Raw genomic sequence first — 7,481 nt, 5'->3', positions numbered from 1 at the left:
TTCCCCCGCTTCCTTCATTTCATTCATACAGTACGCTGTATGCTCTATGCTTTTAGCAATATCAATGGCATGTTTTAAATCAGGGGCTTCTGCAAGAAGTCTTTCTTGTATCTTCTTGTTAGAGGTACATCTAACTAGCTGATCTCTGATTAGTGATTCAGTTAATATACCAAACTCACACGTAGAGGCTAAACCTCTCAGAACAGCAATATAATTTATCACTTTTTCATTTTTTCCTTGAATGCGCAAAAAAAATTTGTGGCGTTCTAACACAATATTAATTTTGTCACCAAATTGAGCTTCCAGTTTCAATAATGTTAACTGATACACATCATACTGGATATCACCCTCACCCCCAGCCCCCTCATTAGCATTTTCAACATTATAATCTGGCAGGTCATCAAAAATATCCCTCCCTTGCTTTCCTAGATTATGCAGGAGAACATGTTGTTTGCGCACCGCCGAAAATCTGTCCCCACCAATGGCGATAAGGTAAGATTCAAACAGGTTTACCCATTTTTTCCATGGGATCACCGGATCTCCACTCTCATCCAGGAATGGGGGGGGTTGCGACATAGCGAATGCCGACATGGTGGAGAGTGGTAGAAGAAGAAAATGCAGAAATAAGGGAAGAAAAAGGCAAGAGAAGGAAAAGGGGTGGGTTGAGGTGAGGATAAGGAATTATAGCGTGAGGGAAGGCTAACTGTGAAAAATTCACAGAAAGTTGCAGTAGAAGTAGAAATGACAAGAAACCACCCGTACACCCCCACAGTATAATGGAAACAGTCTAACGTGGGAAGTATTAAATAAAAACACTACATTTCCATGAGCTGAGCCTGTCAGCGAAAATTTCGAAGCAGGCTGGATGAGGGAAGAAACGTGCAATATTATTTTCCACCAGCAGGAGGAGCAGACGTAAGAGCAAACAGGGAGCAGTGTCTCGCTGCGGAGCGTCCTCTGTGGAAAACAGTCTGAGGAGAGGCGGAAACACCAGGAACAGGATGTTTGTGAGGAGATTACGACGTCGCCTCAGCCACACACGAAGAGCAGCACTATCGTCCCCGACCATCCGCACCACAACCTCCCTTCACAGCGCTCACTCCTTAGCGACGGCAATCAGAAGACAACAGGCGATCTCACTGGGGGAAAACAGGCGTCTCCCTGTCAGCCAGGACGGACAGCAAGTCCGTGGAGCAGCGCCGGGCAGCAACCGACAGGGACTCACCGGAGGGATGATCAGAAGAACGTGAAGAGACACTCACGCAGGCAGCGAGCTCCGGGGGAGGCGTGAAAGAGCCCAGCAGCCGGGAGCTCTCATCAACGGAGTCCAGAGAAGGCGTGAAGGAGCCAGCAGCCGGAGACTCACAACGACGGAGTCAAACGAGGAAGGCTCCCCTTAACACCAACACTGAGAACGATGGCAAGAAGGAAGCCAACACTGCCTGAGAAGTCCAACGAGAGGCGGTAGGGCACTGGGGGAAGGATCCAGACCGTCCCCAGCACGGTAAGACAGCTCGTCGCCAAATGAATGTAGTAATAACTTCCACGAAGATAGGTTAGTCAGGAGATGGAAGTTTATTGTACAGATCCTTCAGCCTCTCGTAGTGAGAATGCCAACATTCCAACAGGAGCTTCAGCCCCAACATTCTAAGGCTGGGCAGTACCAATATGCGGAGGAAAGGAGGGGGGAGGGAAAAAGGGGAGGGAAGGGAACAGGAGCAGATTATAACAATGTCATCAGTGATGTAATCAGTGATGTCACTTGAGATGTTATCAGTGATGTCATCAGTGATGTCACTTACCATGTCATGAATTATGCAATATGTGACATCATCAGCAGTGCATTGCGGGCGTGCGAGTTATAGTTAGCAGAACTAACTATAACAGAGGAATTTCTATGTTTTCGTACGAGTGAAATGGCCAGCTAACTATAACACCCATGAAACCTATGGTTTTTTCTGTGAATTTCTAAGGTTTTTTAAATGCTAATTTCTAACAATAAAGTCTCTGAAACCTATGGTTTTCTCAGTGAATATACAGATATATACAGATCTATAGATATATAAATGCATATATGTTGGTTTAATAAGAGTCATACTCACATTCCAACTCAATCCAACACAATAATTGTAACCTTTAGACATATTAAGACATGTTAATGCTGTTTAGTTAACACATACTCCTGTGAGTTGTTTTTTTAAATTATATTTGACATACTGGAGTGTTTATGTAAACCACTGTAATACATTTGTTTTATCTTTATTGTCGAATGTACATGCATAACCCTTTGGTATAGAACTAAAAATATCTACATAACTTTAAAGGATCTATTGTGAGGCAACACTTATATACCAACAGGCTCAGCAATTTCTAGTCCTTGGAGGTCCAGCAGGGATGCCTCACTGGCAACTATGTTAGCCTATCAGTGATGCAGCTGAGAGATGGTCCTCTCCACCGATGTCACACAGCTCAGGCATTTGTGTATTCTCTCACATTGGACATGTCTCTCTGAGAGCACACATCCCTGGCTTACTTTCCCTTCAGCCTCAAACACTTGAAGGAGGGAGAAAATTAGCCATATTAAGGCTCCTACCTCCCTCTCATCAAAATTGCAGACACTCCCTTCCAAGACATAATTCTAAGTCACAGTAAAAGTACCTAGAAACAAATACAATCCCAAATGCACTTCTCACTTCTAAACAACTAAACCCCTATGCTACCCCAAAAAGACAGACAACATTTTTTTTAGCAAGACAAAACACTTTTGAACACACAAATTACACATGAACAACAAACAGACAACACTTATAACAAACTATGCAAACCCAACATATCACACACTTGACAAGACTCTCCAAATCAGCGAGCACATCTCAGTACCTCCACCAAGCACCAACCATAAAGAGAAAGTGAAACTAAATTCCATGCTCTTCTTACAGCCAAACCCATTTCATCCTTTCCTGGGTGTTTTCATCCGTTTTGCATAATGTTGTGTCATTCTTCACCATGCAAGGGCTCGGCAAAACAAAGTTGCTGTATGCACCGTCCTTTATATCATGTAAGGGCCATACAAGACATGTTTGTACCACCCAGTATCTCATTTTTCCATGCAGATTCCTCACAAGACATGTTTACGCTATGCAGCATCCCATTTTACCACACAGGGGCCATGCAAGACAAGTTTGCTCCAAGAAGTATCCCATATTTCCACGCAGGGGCCAAATAAAAGCATGTTTGCCCTATGTAGTGTCCCCTTTTATGCCACAAGACATGTTTGAGCTCTACATCATTGTGTCAAGCTACCATTAACGTAATGCAGGGCAGCATGCATTCTTTGGTCAAGATTTAATCAGAAGTCAAGCTCTGCAGCACAGCAAGTGCACAGCAGAAATTTGCATTTTTACAAAGCCCTTCACCGACACCATTGTCGACTTCATAGCACCCCAGGCTCTCGCAACCACTGACTACATCCTTCTTAGCGACCTCAACTTCCACCTGGACAAGTCCAATGACCAGAACACCGCATCCCTCCTGGAGAACCTCACCAGCGTAGGACTCAAGCAGCTAGTCACCTCTCCAACCCACGCAGCAGGCCATATGCTTGAACCCATCTTCTCCGCCAACAAAAACGTAATCTACAGCTACACCACCGAACTTCTTTAGACCGACTACCACTGCATGCAGTTTGCCTTCACAAAACCCACTATACACAACCACCCTCACTGCCTCCCCGCCGTAGCTGGAACAAGATCACAGTAGAACATCTCACCGCCTCCCTCAGCACCACCACTGCAATGACATCTACTAACGCTAACACCTCAGCACGCGACCTCCACCGATGGATCTCAAACTGCTCTGGCACCCCTGAAGAAGGCAACCGGCAAGCAACACTCCAAGAAAGACAGCTCGTTCACCCACACCCTCCATGATTCCAGTCACACCTGTAGAGAACTTGAGGAAACCCATGCAACCTTTAAAGATGACGTCACACACATCTTCTCCTACAAATCACAAAGAAAATGGCCAACCAAGACACAATCAATACCAATGCACACAACAGAAAAGTACTCTTCGCCATCATCAAAGAGTTCGCCAGGCGCAACAGCAAGACCAAAAGCAAAATATACAGCTTCTAATATATTTGGCTTAGACCAATAGTAGGTTGTCCATCCTCGTATCTTCAGTAGAGGTCAACAAATGATGCCCGGACATAAATAAAGTGTAAAGTGCTACTGCAATTATCGTGTGAACTGCCAGTTTTGGCCGAAGTAAACAAGGTTGCATTCCATAAGGCATATTTGATTCATTTGTCTCTCTTCACTAGCTCCTTTGCCGCTATGGTAAAAACTTTATCGCCTTGCCTTGCCTGCACTATTGAACCTCCTAATAATTTTACAATGGCAGATCTGCAGGTTATTATTTGTTCTTCTATCAATATTGGCCATAGAGGAGTTTTCTGAAGAATTAGTGGTGCAGGGCAAGTACTTAGTAGATTGAGTAGTGATTAATTTCTATAACTGCAAAGGCGGCATTCAGGGGTAGGCCAGGACTGTTTCCATTTCGGTGTGAGGTCTTTAGATGGATAGACTCCGAGCCTCAGTAAGATCAGGTTGAACTTTTTTGAACCTGAGAAGTGTTCCAGTAGATACCATTGAGGTTTTATGGTTTTGACTGTTGGCATCACCATCCAGGCGTGGGTTTTGTGAGTCATAGATGCTTTATACAATAGCTGAGAGTGCATCTTGATGGCATTGTTGTTTGCTTGTATGAACTCGGAATAGGATGATATTGTGAGCCACGCCTCGTCCAACTTTAAAGAGGAGAGCGATTGCTTTAATACAGACACCGCTGAGTTATTCACCTGGATTGTTTTTCAACCTCTAGCCAGCAGTGATGGGCTAAGCAGTTTGCCTCTGCTGCCCATTTTCTCCAGTAATATTTGACCAGGGTCCCTTGTCTCCCTGGGATCTGTTTTTTAAACTGAATTCAGGCATTCATGACTCATTGCTGTGGCTGGGCAACGCATCTTCAACGCAGATCCAAGCAACGCTCTGCAAACCAGGAATGAAGGTACTTTTTCAGCTGGCCTAACTGGGTTCCTATAGCCAGCCCACGCTCCATTTTGGTTGACCTGAACGTGTGACTTTTCCCAGGTCTGGCACAACCAGATAGCTACAGTTGGAGCTTTACACTTTTCGGTGCTATTTTCTCTAAAAATTTAAAAATTCAATATCGGCAGTCCTAGTAATTAGATTTTTGTCCTTTTGATCGTGTTTTAGTCACTAAATTAAGCTCTAATATTCTAACCTTTTGTGCGATTCTTTTGTGTGGTGTTTTCACAGTTTCACTGTTTGAAGTGTTGCACACAGTTTTCACACTTTGCCTCTAAGTTAAGCCTGACTGCTCTGTGCCAAGCTGCCAGGTGGTGAGCACAGATTATTTTGGGGTTTGCCTCTGCCTTCCCCTGATTAGGACTGCGGTTGCTGCTTGACCAGTGCTCACACCCCAGCCAACCAACAACCCAATATCTTACAAGTGCCCTTCCTCTGAAACTTCATCTTCCTCCTTAGATAGTATTTGGCATTCAGAATTCCATTGAAGATGTGTTATTATACTTATACTGTGCTGCGTTGCACATACCTATATTACAGACTATTGGAGGTGTGTAGAGGGTCCAGACAGACAGGTCCGAACACCGGGGATGAGATCTCAAGCTGGCAAAAGTTCTCTCTACTACACTTTGGGTTCTTCTCAATGCTGAGTTGAATTTTTTCTGTTCCTCAGTTACGATTGATGCAAACTGGGTCATTAACCATGGCTGTAGGCCATAGCCTTGATCACCTGTTGTAAGAGATAGTGAAACATATTAGGAGTAGTTAACAGTTTACATATGCATGCTGGATGAATGAAGTTGTGGAAACAGTGTACAACAACTATATACTTTATCTTACTGTTTGGAATATTAGTGTGAGTATGTTTGGGAAAAAAGGAAGTTTGACACATATGCCAGTACAGAATGCAGTTTTACAGTGTGCAGTACGGAATGCAGTTTTACAGTGTGCACTTAACATATGGTGAGCTTCAATAGTTATATTTCAGAATGGCCATACAATATGTTGATAGACAAAACAGGGTACTCACAGGAAATGACCTGTGTGACCCCGAGGGTTGATAGGTCTCTTTAACTGTTAAAGAGGCTTGGGGGGATACGCCTACATTTTGAGCTCAAAACTACAAAATACTACCCCGCCTGAGGTTGCAGGGAAAGTAGTGTATACTATACCAGGTACGGTGTGGGGGCTATCTAATACAGCCCTAGTGAGTATGCTGGCTCTGCATGACTGGTGTGGGGAAGGAAAAAAATCCTTTTTTATATATAACCCTCACACACTCTAATAGTGTCATGCTTCATCATCGGGTTCACCCTGACTACTAAAGGTCAGGGTGGGCTTGACCATATTTCAGGTAGCGCTTAAGGGTAGTGGGTGACCAGGGGGCTTAACTAGAGATTACAAATCTCTCACCTTTTCCTAGGTATCCCTTTATTAGTGGAGATGGTGGGAGAGCTAAAATAGGATAAGGGGTTATGTGGACTATTATGGCCCAATGACCCTATGTTTTGTTGACCTACATGTTTCAGCCATACTCTAAGGCCTAACAAGATCCGGGGCTTTCATCAGGGTATCAAATAAACACCTCCCTGGTGAACAGGATACAGAACAATGTCATGCACTTAAAAATGTGGGCAATGTTAATACTTGCCCATCTGGTATTTCAGTTTCTTTTGTAACACCCACTACTGATGGGTGTCATATATCTCGGGAGTGAGGGAGGGGTACCCTTTAGTCACACATTTATCAAGGTATTTCCCCGGCCATTCACCTTAACTCGCACTCGTCCTCCCGGCTTTGGTGATACACTATGTTGACCAGCTCTTCAAATTGAGGACATAATAATTTATGGTTTTACCCAAATTTCACTTATTGTTATGTCGTGTATATTTTGCACACATGACATATCGTACTATATTTTTTGGGGTGGCAGAAAAAGTGACAATATGAGACAGACCTACATAGTATTTGTAAAATACAGCAAACACATACATTAACATATTAATAAGTTATTGTAGGTCATGGACGCATATATGAAAACTGTTTATTTCGATGTTTCAAAGATGGACCATTTTTGGACATGCAACATATTCCTCAGATTACCTTTCTTCATTCTGCAGCACTATGGTTATGTGTGATACATTTGTAAAGTAACACATACAATATTGGGAACTTGAATAAAACAATGTACACCATAGTTCCATTAATAATCAATAACATTTAGTCATGTACAGACATGTAGCCATTACTGTTTTTATGTGTCTGTGTGTAGTCGTTTCTTAAATGAGTAGGAACATGGTTTTCCATGACATGACAGAACATATTTTATTGGTGAAAGTGTGTGAGTTAGTATTACAATTAGGGGTGGGC

The sequence above is a fragment of the Triturus cristatus genome, chromosome 2_2 (genome assembly GCF_964204655.1).
Source record: "Triturus cristatus chromosome 2_2, aTriCri1.1, whole genome shotgun sequence".
Classification (NCBI taxonomy): Eukaryota; Metazoa; Chordata; class Amphibia; order Caudata; family Salamandridae; genus Triturus; species Triturus cristatus.
This window is presented reverse-complemented; position numbering follows the sequence as displayed.